Raw genomic sequence first — 12667 nt, forward strand, 5'->3', positions numbered from 1 at the left:
GGTGGGGGGGGGGGGGAGTTTTGAGAGCTGGGGGTGGTGGGGGAGTTGTGAGATCCAGGGGTGGTGGGGGTGTTGTGAGATCCGTGGGTGGTAGGGTGGGTGCGGCGGGGATGTTGTGAGATCTGGGGGTGGGGGGGAGTTGTGAGATCTGGGGGAGGGGGGGTGGAGGTGAGTTGTGAGATCTGGGGGGGTGGGGGGGAGTTGTGAGATCTGGGGGTGGGGGGGGAGTTGTGAGATTTGGGAGTCTGGGGGTGTGGGAGAGTTGTGAGATCTGCGGGTGGGGGGGGAGTTGTGAGATCGTGGGTGGGGGGTTGAGTTGTTATCCAGGGGCGAGTGGTATTGGGGGACTAGTGTGAGATCCGGGGACAGGGGGGTAGGGAGGGAGGGGGGATTTGTGTGTGATGTGGGGGCGAGGTGGGGAGAGTTGCGTGTTCCGGCGGGGCGGGGAGGAAGTGTTGTGTGATCCGGGTGTGGGGGGATAAAGAAAGGGGAAGCTGCGTGTTCCGTGGGTGGGGGGGATTTGTGTGTGATCCGGGGGGGGGGGGGGGGGAGTTGTGCGTGATGCGGGGGTGGGGGGTGCGGGGCGGGATTTGTGTGCGATCGGGTGTGGTGGGGTGGGGGGGGCGTCTTGTGTGTGATCCGGGAGTGGTGGGGGCGGGGGGGCAGTTGTGTGTGATCTGGGAGTGGTGGGGGCAGGGGGGCAGTTGTGTGTGATCCGGGTGTGGGGGGCGGGTGGGAGTTGTGTGTGATCCGGGGGTTGAGGGGGGGTGGGGGAGGAGTTGTGTGTGATCCGGGGGGGTGGGGGGGGCCAGTTGTGTGATGTCTGGGGGGGGGGCGGGGAGAGTTGTGTGTGATCTGGGGGAGGGGGAGGAGTTGTGTGTGATCTGGGGATGGAGTTGTGTGTGATCCGGGTTGAGGGGGGGCGGCGGGACGGAGGTGTGTGTGATCTGGTGGGGGGGGGGAGCGGGGGAGGTGTGTATGTGATCCGGGGTTACGGAGAGTTGCGTGATCCGGTGGAGTTGCGGAGAGTTGCGTGATCCGGGGTGGGGTTGGGGGTGATAGAGTTGCGTGATCCGGATGTGGTTGCGGGGCGCGGGGGCAGAGTTGCGTGATTGGTAGGCGGGGGGGGGCGTTGTGTGAGATCCGGGGCTTGGGGGAGTGGGGAGGAGTTGTGTGATCCGGGGGTGGGGGTGGAGGATTTGTGTGATCCGGGGGTTGGGGGGGAGGATTTGTGTGATCCGGGGGTTGGGGGGAAGATTTGTGTGATCCGGGGGTTGGGGGGGGGGGAGTTGTGTGATCCGGGGGTTGGGGGGGAGGAGTTGTGTGATCCGGGGGTGGGGGGGGAGGAGTTGTGTGATCCGGGGGTGGAGGGGGGAGGAGTTGTGTGATCCGGGGGTGGAGGGGGGAGGAGTTGTGTGATCCGGGGGTGGAGGGGGGAGGAGTTGTGTGATCCGGGGGTGGAGGGGGGAGGAGTTGTGTGATCCGGGGGTGGAGGGGGGAGGAGTTGTGTGATCCGGGGGTGGAGGGGGGAGGAGTTGTGTGATCCGGGGGTGGAGGGGGGGGGAGTTGTGTGATCCGGGGGTGGAGGGGGGGGGAGTTGTGTGATCCGGGGGTGGAGGGGGGGGGAGTTGTGTGATCCGGGGGTGGAGGGGGGGGGAGTTGTGTGATCCGGGGGTGGAGGGGGGGGGAGTTGTGTGATCCGGGGGTGGAGGGGGGGGGAGTTGTGTGATCCGGGGGTGGAGGGGGGGGGAGTTGTGTGATCCGGGGGTGGAGGGGGAGGAGTTGTGTGATCCGGGGGTGGAGGGGGGGGGAGTTGTGTGATCCGGGGGTGGAGGGGGAGGAGTTGTGTGATCCGGGGGTGGGGGGGAGGAGGAGTTGTGTGATCCGGAGGTGGGGGGGAGGAGGAGTTGTGTGATCCGGGGGTGGGGGGGGAGGAGTTGTGTGATCCGCGGGGGAGATTTGTGTGATCCAGGCGGGGGAGGGGGAGAGTTGCGTGATCCAATGGGGGGTGCGGGGGGTGGGTGGAAGAGTTGCGTGATTCGGGGGAAGGGGGCGGAGAGTTGTGTGATCTGCGGGGTGGGAGTCGGGGCGGGGAGGGTTGTTAAATCCGGGGGGCGGGTTGGGGGTGAGGGTTGTGAGATCCTGGGGGGGTGGGGAATGGGTTGTGAGATCCGGGGTGGTGGGGGGGAAGTTGTGAGATCTGGGGGTGGTGGGGGGGTGGGGGCGGGGAGTCGTGAGATCTGGGGGTGGGGGCGGGGAGTCGTGGGTGGTGGGGGGGTGGCGGGGAGTTTTGAGATCTGGGGGTGGTGGGGGAGTTGTGAGATCCGGGGGTGGTGGGGGAGTTGTGAGATCCGCGGGGGGGTGGTGGGGAAGTTGTGAGATCTGGGGGTGGGGGGGAGTTGTGAGATCTGGGGGTGGGGGGGAGTTGTGAGATCTGGGGGTGGGGGGGAGTTGTGAGATCTGGGGGTGGGGGGGAGTTGTGAGATCTGGGAGTTGGGGGGGTGGGGGAGAGTTGTGAGATCGTGGGTGGGGGGGGTGAGTTGTGATCCAGTGGCGAGTGGGAATGGGGGACTAGTTGTGTGAGATCCGGGGACAGGGGGGTGGGTGGGGATGGGGGATTTGTGTGTGATGGGGCGAGGTGGGGAGAGTTGCGTGTTCCGGCGGGGGGGGAAGAGTTGTGTGATCCGGGCGTGGGGGGATGGGGGGGGTAAAGAAAGGGGAAGCTGCGTGTTCCGTGGGTGGGGGGGGATTTGTGTGTGATCCGGGGTGGGGGGGGGGGAGTTGTGCGAGATCCGGGGGTGGGGGGGGCGGGGCGGGATTTGTGTGCGATCGGGTGTGGTGGGGGGTGGGGGGGGCGTCTTGTGTGTGATCCGGGAGTGGTGGGGGCGGGGAGGCAGTTGTGTGTGATCCGGGTGTGGGGGGCGGGTGGGGGTTGTGTGTGATCCGGGGGTTGAGGGGGGTGGGGGAGGAGTTGTGTGAGATCTGGGGGGGGCGGGGAGAGTTGTGTGTGATCTGGGGGCGGCAAGGGGGCGGAGTTGTGTGTGATCCGGGTTGGGGGTTGGCGGCGGGAGGGAGATGTGTGTGATCTGGTGGGGGGGGGTGGGGGGAGCGGGGGAGGTGTGTATGTGATCCGGGGGTGCGGAGAGTTGCGTGATCCGGTGGAGTTGCGGAGAGTTGCGTGATCTGAATGTGGTTTGGGGGGTGTGGGGGCGGGGGCGTTGTGTGATCTCGGGGGATGGGCAGTTGTGTGTGATCTGGGGGTGGTGGGGGGGGCGGGGGGGGAGAGGAGTTGTGTGTGTGTTCCGGGGGCGGGGGTTGGGGGGGGCCAGTTGTGTGAGATCCGGGGGGAGGGGGGGAGTTGTGTGTGTGATCTGGGGGCGGGGAGGGGGCGGAGTTGTGTGTGATCCGGGTTGGGGGGGGGGCGGCGGGAGGGAGGTGTGTGTGATCTGGCGGTGGGTGGGGGGGAGGTGTGTATGTGATCCGGGGGTGGTGGGGGGGGGGCGGCGGAGAGTTGAGTGATCCGGGGGAGGTGTGGGGGGTGGTAGAGTTGCGTGATCTGGATGTGGTTGTGGGGGATTGGGGGGTGGGGGCCGAGTTTTGTGATTGGGGGGTGGGGGGGTGTTGTGTGTGATCCGGGGCTTGGGGTCGGGGGGGGGGGGTGCGGAGTGCTGTGTGATCTCGGGGGCGGGGGGTGGGGGGGCAGTTGTGTGTGATCCGGGGGTGGTGAGGGGGAGGGGGGGCAGTTGTGTGTGATCTGGGGGGGGTTGGGCAGTTGTGTGTGATCCGGGGGTAGTGGGGGCAGTTTTGTGTGAACCGGCGGTTGTGGGGGGAGTTGTGTGTGATCCGGGGGCGGTGGGGAGGGGGCGGACTTGTGTGTGATCCGGGGGCGGTGGGGAGTGGGCGGACTTGTGTGTGATCCGGGGGTGGTGCGGAGGGGGCGGACTTGTGTGGATCCGGGGGCAGTGGGGGGGTGGCCAGTTGTGTGTGATCCGTGTTGGGGGTGGAGGTGGGGGGGGGGGGGGGGGAAGTTGTGTGTGATCCGGGGGCGGGGAGGGGGCAGAGTTGTGTGTGGTCTGGTTTGGGTGGGGGGGGGCGGCAGGAGGGAGGTGTGTGTGATCCGGCGGGGTGCGGGGGGGGGAGGTGTGTGTGAGATCCGGGGGGGGGGCGGTGGGGAGAGGTGTGTGATTCGGGGGGGGGGTTAGCGGGGAGTTGCGTGATCCGTGGGGTGGGTGGGGGTCGTGATCGCAGTGGTGGGAGAGGGGAGATGGGGAAGTGACATTCTCGGGGTGCGGCAGGCATGCGGGAGAGACTGATATCTCGGGATGGGAGGGTCTATGAGATTCCCGGGGTGAGGGGGACGGGTCGTGAGATTCTCGGTAGTGGTGGGGGAAGTGATTGAGAGACTGATATCCCAGGGTGGTGGGGGGGGAGAGGTGCGGGGGGAGTTGTGTGATCCCCGGGTGCGGGGGGAGTTGTGTGATCCCGGGGGTGGCTGGGAGCGCAGAGAGCTGTGCGATTCTGGGGTGGGGGATGGGCAATTGTGGAGAGACTGTGATATCCCGGATGGTGGGGGGAGATTGAGTTGTGTGATCTCGGGGCACAGTGGGGAGGGAGGTGGAATTGTGTGATCCGGAGGTGTGGGGGGATGGGTGCAATTGTGTGATTCCGGGGTGTCGGGTGTGGGGGAGTTGTGTGATCGCGGCGTGAGGTGGGGGAGTCGGAATTGTGTGCTCCGGGAGGGGCGGAATTGTGTGCTCCGGGAGTGGGGGGGGTATTCTGTGATTGGGGAGGGGGGCTGCGGGGAAGCATGTGATCCTGGGAGTGGGTGTTGGGGCGGGGTGGGGGGGTGGTGAGATGAGTTGGGTGGGCTTGTGGTCGGGGGAAGGGAGGAGTTGTGGAGCGACTGATATCCCGGGGTGGTGGTGGGGGATTCCTGGGCTGGAGGCGGACCGTGTGGTCCCCGGGATGGGGAGTCTGGCGTGGGGGGAGGGGGAAAGAGATGGGCCGGTGGTCTCCCTTGGGTGGGCTGGTGGTCCCCGGGGTGAGGGTGGGTGTGCACACTCCCAGATTGGAGTGGGGCAGCGGGGGCATACACTGCTGTTTCCTCGGGTATGTACTCCCCAGGCAGTGGTGCATGCTCCCTGGAGTGGAGTGTGTAATATGTGTGTTTCCTGCACAGGTTCATGCCCCAATGGACACCTTAAGCTCAGCTGAATAATTTGTAGCAATGCTGATCCTACATTCTTTGATTAGTGTGAAAAAGCAGTAAATCAGGAGTGCCAAACGTGTGAATGAGTTATACTTGCCTTTCACACAAATGAAAGAAAGCTGGGAAAACTGTCAGCCATCAGCAGTATTGTTTATTGTCTGTAGTTTTGAACATTTTCTTTAATTATTAAACATTCCGTTCTGATGGCATCTGTGAAATGTTCTACTTTGTGACATTGCTTTTGACTTTCACATGTGATCCTGTGAGCAGGGTAATTGTGAGTTGTGTTGAGAGAATGAACAATGCTTCGCACGTGGGAGTGATACTTAATGCTGTGTTTAAATCTTAATTAAATAGTACGTCACAGAATCAATACAGGCGAGTTTAAGACAGCCACTCGCACAAAACTGTACATTTACCTTTGAATTTTCAGCATACTTCTTCACTCTGTGCGTCGTTCAAAAACGTCGTTCACGACTCGAATACAGTCTGCTCGCATCTGCCAATTGAGAAAGCACGTGGGTGTCCAATCGATTTCTTGTGCTCAGTATTTCACTGCAGTGCCAGAAATGACGTTGCTGTTAACCATGTTGTTTTTCATTTGTGAAATGTTTTACCCAGAGCTCATTTGTGCCTGCAGTGCTTGTGAATTATGGTACTCGCACTGATGTGAAAGAAAAGCATTTTATGTACTGTCACCGGTGTGATATCCTAACAGCAACTCAGTGGGCTACTACATACGTTCTATAGAATTATTTTTTTTTCCTGTGACCTCAGTGACCCTGCTTCAATTACATCACTGCTGTAGTGGCTTTTGACATTGATGCAGAGTTAGCTGCAAGTGTAAGAAGTGAAATTAAAGACAATCCCTAATTCGTTGACAATAATCTAATCGATTAGCTGCTGATCGGGCATTGTTCCAGTTGATGACCCGTACTAAAAGATTAATGGCTAAATTTACAGTGTGGTACTGCATGTTCTTTAATGAGAACATGCACTCACCATTTAGTAATGGCTACAAGTTTCTGAAAATTCAGCTTCTATTTTGGAATGGTGGACCTCAAGCTAATGAAAGCACTCTGTTAACACTGTGTGCTTGAATCAACCCATCCCCTATTCTAGCATAGAGCCATTGTGTTCTGCCAATCCTTACAAATCAATTGAAGCTGGAAATAGCATGTTCAGCATGTTTTGTGTTTTTTCAGTCTTTACCCGCATCCCACAAGTTAATATTCTTGCTTCGGTAGTTGCTGGCTTTAAAAAAAAAAATGCAGTTTCTCCTGAAAATTAAAAAAAAATATATTTATTTTAAAAGTTTAATTTTATTCCATTTGCAATGTCTGGCCAACATTTTTCTGTACAAAAGTCACTTGCTAGAGCTTGATGCAAAGATCTTGTGATTGTTGTGTTGTCTTGAATTGTAAAAATATATAAATATTGTTCAGATTAGCTTGTTTAAAAAAAATGAACAAATGCAGATTTAAAAAAAAATTTAAAAGCAAATTGGTTGTCCACTTGAAAGCCCAGTGTAAATTCAATGGAGTTAATGGTTCAAATTGATTGGAATCTCCTGTTCTGTCTGACGTCTGCAGTAATCTCGTATTTCATTGAGGATATCTCACTGGTGCCAGTGAGTTGCCCATAACTCACAAATGCTGTGGGTGCAAGTGAGTTATGGTGGTCCTTTGCACGAGTGAACGCGTATGCCTGGAACTCTTGGGTCACTGGTGAGGTATTCTGCATTATTCTATGGGAGTGAACGACCCCTTCAATCTTCTCATGTTTTCAAATTAAGCCCTTAATGCACGTGATGGGGCCTGCCTGATGCTGTTATAAGATTATTCATGTGTATGGTTATCTCTCTTACTTCTGTCAAATGGGTTGATGCCAGTAAATAGTGCCAACATTGTTCACTCTCTTAGAATTTTAAAAAATCCAGATGATGGTGACTTTAAATTTTGACCAAAAATTCAAAGTATGTAATAGTTAAAACTTTAAAGTGGGGGTAAGAAATGTTTTTTTTTAATGCAAATCCACTCTTTTGGCAATGATATTTGGCAAACCAAGGGGGAGAATTCCTCTATCTTGAGTGAGTCTATTCTGTGCTGATTTCCTCCTCTTACTGAATGGCACTTTCCCCCCCATCAACAGATGGGATAGCTGGCCGCCACAGTAATCTGTTATCAATTACTAGCTGGCTGGGCATTTAAAAAAAAAAGTAATGCATCTAATTTATTGTTGCCTGGAGTTACTGGGCAATCGTGAATTTCACCCCCTGCTTTAATGTTAAATGTATGCATGTCACATGTATTTTACCAGCATATTGGCTATTATTGCATGATTTAAATTGATTTATTTTGTCAGTATTCTAGTTTTGTTCTGTGGGCATCTGGTAATTTGTTAAAACGTCTTTTATTTAACTTTATTTTTTTTCAATGAGAGTGCTGTTTTCCATCTACATATCTTCATCTTTTGTTTTTGTTGGATCTTTTTCCACTTCCAACTTCAAGCAGATTTAAAGAGTTGTTTTAAATTGATACTGGTAAATACTTCCTGGAAGTGAGGACTGTGTAGTTTTGACAGCCCAAATGATAATTGCTATAGGGGCATGACCCTTGGGCATCACACGAAATTCAGGAGGTCCAGCAGTTACCAGGTTTCGTTCATGAGCATGAAAGACCCGTAATTCATGAATGCCATCGGCACAAGTGGGTTATAAGGGTCTGTGGAGATGTCCCGTCATTGGCAGTGTATTATTTATTCTGTGATTGCCATTCAGGTTAGTTTTAAAAACCTAGAAATAAACAAAGAATACGGTGGAGATTAAGTGTTAAGGGCATAAGAATTGGTTGTACATTGGGAACATGTTTGGCACTGCCATGCAGTGCAATGACAATTGAAAATATTTTTTTTGTTTTCTATAGTGTGAAGGAAGTCTTTAGAAGATTGCAGTGGTTCATTAAAAACCCAATGATACAGGGATGGATGTGGTGGGAAGGAAGGGAATAGCGTCTGCCACGCTTCCTTCTGTGAATTTTGATCTAATAAATTCACGTGTTTTAGTTTCACTGCAATTATCAGTTTTAAGAACAAATACAACAATTGTTCAGAAAACAAATCCCTTTTCTCTGCTGTCCGAGCACAGAGTTGACGACATTTAAAACCACTCTAGGGGCCCAAGTTTCAACACGATAAAAAAACAGGCGTCCCTCCGAGCTGGGCGCCCGTTTTTCGCGCCTAAAACGGCGCCTAAAAAAAAAATCGCGATTCTGGAGCGTTCTGCAGCTCCTTGTCTGCCTGGCGCGGCGTCCAGGGGGGCGGAGCTGACACTCGCGCCGATTTTGTAAGTGGGAGGGGGCAGGTACTGTTTAAATTAGTTTTTTTCCTGCCGGCAACGCTGCGTGTGCGCGTTGGAGCGTTCGCGCATGCTCAGTGTGAAAAAAACATTGGCACTCGGCCGTTTTTGTAGTTCTTTGTAGCTGTTTAATTTTTGAACATTTTTTTAATAAAAGCACATTACCATCAGCACATCTCACTGCAGCCTTCTCACTGTCTCTCCCCCCCCCCCCCCCCCCCCCCCCGCGGGAAGAACGGGCGCCTCCTCTACCCCCCCGTGGGAAAGAACGGGCGCCTCCTCTCTTTCCCCCCCCGCCACCCCCCACCCCTGCGGGAAGAACGGGCTCCCCTCCCACCGCCCCGGGCGGGCAGAACGGGCGCCTCCTCTCTCCTCCTCCCCCCCCCGCGGGAAGAACGGGCGCCTCCTCTACCCCCCCCGTGGGAAAGAACGGGCGCCTCCTCTCTTCCCCCCCGCTTTCCCCCCCCCCCCCCCTGCGGGAAGAACGCGCTCCCCTCCCACCGCCCCGGGCGGGCAGAACGGGCGCCTCCTCTCTCCTCCTCCCCCCCCCCGCGGGAAAGAACGGGCGCCTCCTCTTCCCCCTCCCCCGCGGGAAGAACGGGCGCCCCCCCCCCCCCCTGCGGGAAGAACGGGCGCCTCAGGCTGACTGCAGAATTCTCCGTGCCTGAAGCACTTTCACACAGGTAGGAAGATGGTTTATTTAATCTTTTCTTTGCTTATAAATGTTTATTCAGTTTGGATTTATTTGTATAATATTTGTAGAAGTATAAATAAGGATTTATTGTAGAATTTAATGAGTTCCCTCCCCCCCCCCCCCCCCCCCCCCACACCTCGTTCTGGACGCCTAATTTGTAACCTGCGCCTGATTTTTTTAATGTGTAGAACAGGTTTTTTCAGTTCTACAAAAATCTTCACTTGCTCCATTCTACTTTAGTTTGGTGTACGTTTTCACTGTGGAAACTTTGAAATCAGGCGTCAGTGGCCGAATGCGCCCCCTTTTGAAGAAAAAATTCTGTTCCAAAGTAGAACTGTTCTACCTGACTAGAACTGCAGGAAAAAAAATGTGGAGAATTGCGATTTCTAAGATAGTCCGTTCTCCACCAGTTGCTCCTAAAAATCAGGCGCATATCATGTGGAAACTTGGGCCCTAGATTCTGCTAATGATTCACTATAATGGTAGCATGTTCTTGTCTTTGACTAAAGGATGAAGTGATGGGGATAATCAAATTGCCGTGATGGAGAGGTCAAACTAATGTGCGCTTACACCTTTTAAAACTGAAACTAAAGGAATGAGTGTCAGTGAATTCACACTCTAATAGTAGTCATGGAAAGCCGCTCATGAAGCGATGAACATTGTCTGTTTGAGTTCAGGGAAGGTTGTTCGATGCATGAGATTTAGATTGTGTAAATCTGTCGGGAAATATTCTGTTGTATCTGAAGAAACTAAAAACACTTGTACTACTGTGTAGTTTGCAAAGAACTGTTTGAGGGGGATGATACTTAATACGAGTGGTTCCTGTCATATTGTGATGCATTTCGTTAGATGTTTGTCCTATATTTTGTCCATAGCCCAATCTGGCGCTATATGGGCAGCACTAATAGAACGATTGGCTGCATTGTAGACAGCAGACCCTCACGTGCAGATACAGTACTGCATGTTTGGGAGGAGGCTAGAAGTGTGCTGTGCTATCTAGAACTCATGTTTGTTCTTGAAATTGTTTTGTGTATTTTGCGTTGTTGTAGAATCCTGCCTGCCATTGAAAATACAGGTCTAAGGATGTGTCATTGGGTTACAGTTTACATTTTCTGTTATAAAATTGGGGAGCTAGTCCTGCTCATTGGAACTCTCTGTTTACGTAGCACTCCGTGGAGCTCAGCATGCCGAGAGATTGGCTGCTGATGTTTTGTAAAACTGGGAAAGCAGTGCTGAAGGTTGTTCTCCGAAAAACAGGATTTTTAAACCCCATGTTTCAGTTCTTGTGCATTGTTTATTTGGAACACTAGCTTTGCTCAGCCAGGGTTTCTGCTACTGCTGTGATTTGTTGCTCTAGAGATTTCAGAATGCTTTTCTCTTCAAACCGTGACCCATATTTGGTGCTGTATTAGTTTCCTTGCCATTTTTGATTTCGACCAGATAATGGTTTATCAAACATTTAAATGAGCATCTAGTACGTAGGTGAGGCATACAGATCTCAGATTCAATTACTAGTCTGAGTTGAGTTATTTGATCTCGGTAGCAGCAAGGGTGTTTCAAAATCAGCAACAACTTGTATTTATATAGCACATTTAACGTAGTTCCCTCAGTTAATGGGGGAACTATTCTGATCAATATTAAGTGACGCCTATTGAAATGTGTGTGTGGATGTTGGGCATAACCGGATAGTACTCATCGATGATGCCTGCTAAAGTTGAAGACTGTGCAAAAACTCACTGACTATTGAAGCTCACATAAATATTGATCACTTGGGCAAGGATTCTTATGTGCTTCAACAGTCAGCAAGGATTCTCAGCACTTGTCGAACTGCAACCCAGCAAGAAGTCAATGGGCCTGAAATCACGCTCCCCATGGGCATGTACGAGGTGCGCAAGCACCCATGGGGTCCCCATAAGTTCCGGGTTTAGGTATGCACTCATCCGAAACTAAAAAGCCTCCGCGGACTATTTGTCCAACTCCTGCCCAGCGAATGTCCTTCAAATTCTTACGACTGCTTTTATCAGCGTAGGACTTTTAAAGTACAGGAAACATTTTTTTAAATGAGGTAAGTTTATTGTTAGACTCTTTAAGATATGTAAATTTATTTTTCAAAAAATAAATTTGTTTTAAATTAAATTCCATTTTTATTTTGAAATATGTGATGGTATTTTTAATAGTTATTTTCAGTGTTTGTGTTTTGGGGGGTATTTCCATTCATAGTTATGGTGGTTCCGTATATACGGAACTCAATTATGAATGGGAATCCCCGTATTCTGATAGGTTGGGCCGACCCACGTGATCCCATTGATGCGTACGAAACTCATAAGTTCCTGGGATACATATGCCCCTACGAAGGCCTTCGCGTAGGGGCCCAGTACCGCAAGTCTTTGAAACTCCGGGACCACCAGGTACTTTGTTGGAAATTTTTGCGGTCGGAGGTTTTCGCCCACGGGAAGCCTCCGACAGTAATTTCAGGGCCATAGGAGAAAATTGTTGAGAAAAGAGAAAAGCATTTTGATGAGGATGTAAGCTGTGTTGGCAATGACAGGGAGCAATATCCAGAACTGTAGTCCACCAAAGGGCTTTAGCTGTGTGATTAAGTGAAAGGCAATTGTATTTGGGCTTTTGGAGTATAACCCTTGTTCTTTACATACTGAAAGGTAAAATCTAACTTCTGTCAATGTACTTAACAGAAAAAGGTTAATGAAGCCTTGTCTTACTGTATATCAAGAAAGGGTAGTGTGAAGATAAATCTTTTTATAGCAGAAGTAACGTTTATTCCATCAGTGATGATTGCATGAGCCAAGGACAGTAAGTTGTAATAACTTACACACTCGTGCAATAAACTCTGTAGTTTTTGGGAAGTCTGAATTTATTCTGTTAATAAAGAAATTACTTACATTTATGTAGCGTCTTTTTACATGTCTCAGATTATCCCAAAGAGCTTTATATTGAAAATAGGATAAAAGATGACCTGGAGGTACAATAGGAAGTGCGTTATTTTCTTTTTAAGATTATATGTAGGAATTCAACAGACACAAGTTGTTCTTCCATTATTTGCACTGCTAAATGTAAACCACCTGATCCACAGCACAAATTGGCGTCGTAGAACAACAAAATTGTCGGTCTATGAATCTGCTGTCCGATCAAATGACTCTAGTGTAATTCTACCATGGGAGCCTATTCTTCGTGGCTGTACTCGACAAACATTTTTTTGTATTACATTCAGTTGGCCGACATTGACTAGGTGGAGGAGAACAGTATAAGAAAGACCACTCTCCCCAGAAAAATAAAAGTTAAGAAATTAATAACACTGTTGGAAGTGAGTTTTAAAATTTACAGTTTGACTCAAATTTTAGTGGCACATTCCAATTTAGTTGTGAATTTCAGTTTGATTTTTGTAGCCCAT

At 51.8% G+C, this 12667-nt stretch overlaps 1 protein-coding gene and 1 long non-coding RNA gene across 6 annotated transcripts in view; one reads left to right on the forward strand and one right to left on the reverse strand.

Annotated features, from left to right (window-relative positions):
* LOC139277411 (uncharacterized) overlaps nucleotides 1-5711 on the reverse strand; it is a 45093-nt gene extending 39382 nt beyond the window's left edge. The window contains exon 1 of the long non-coding RNA XR_011596079.1: nucleotides 5629-5711. This is a non-coding gene — a long non-coding RNA (uncharacterized lncRNA). The remainder of the gene's footprint in view (nucleotides 1-5628) is intronic.
* Nucleotides 1-12667, forward strand: part of nckipsd (NCK interacting protein with SH3 domain) — a 280231-nt gene that overhangs the window by 3538 nt on the left and 264026 nt on the right. The gene's annotated exons all lie outside the window — the stretch shown is intronic.

The sequence above is a fragment of the Pristiophorus japonicus genome, chromosome 12 (assembly GCF_044704955.1).
Source record: "Pristiophorus japonicus isolate sPriJap1 chromosome 12, sPriJap1.hap1, whole genome shotgun sequence".
In the NCBI taxonomy this organism is placed as follows: domain Eukaryota; kingdom Metazoa; phylum Chordata; class Chondrichthyes; family Pristiophoridae; genus Pristiophorus; species Pristiophorus japonicus.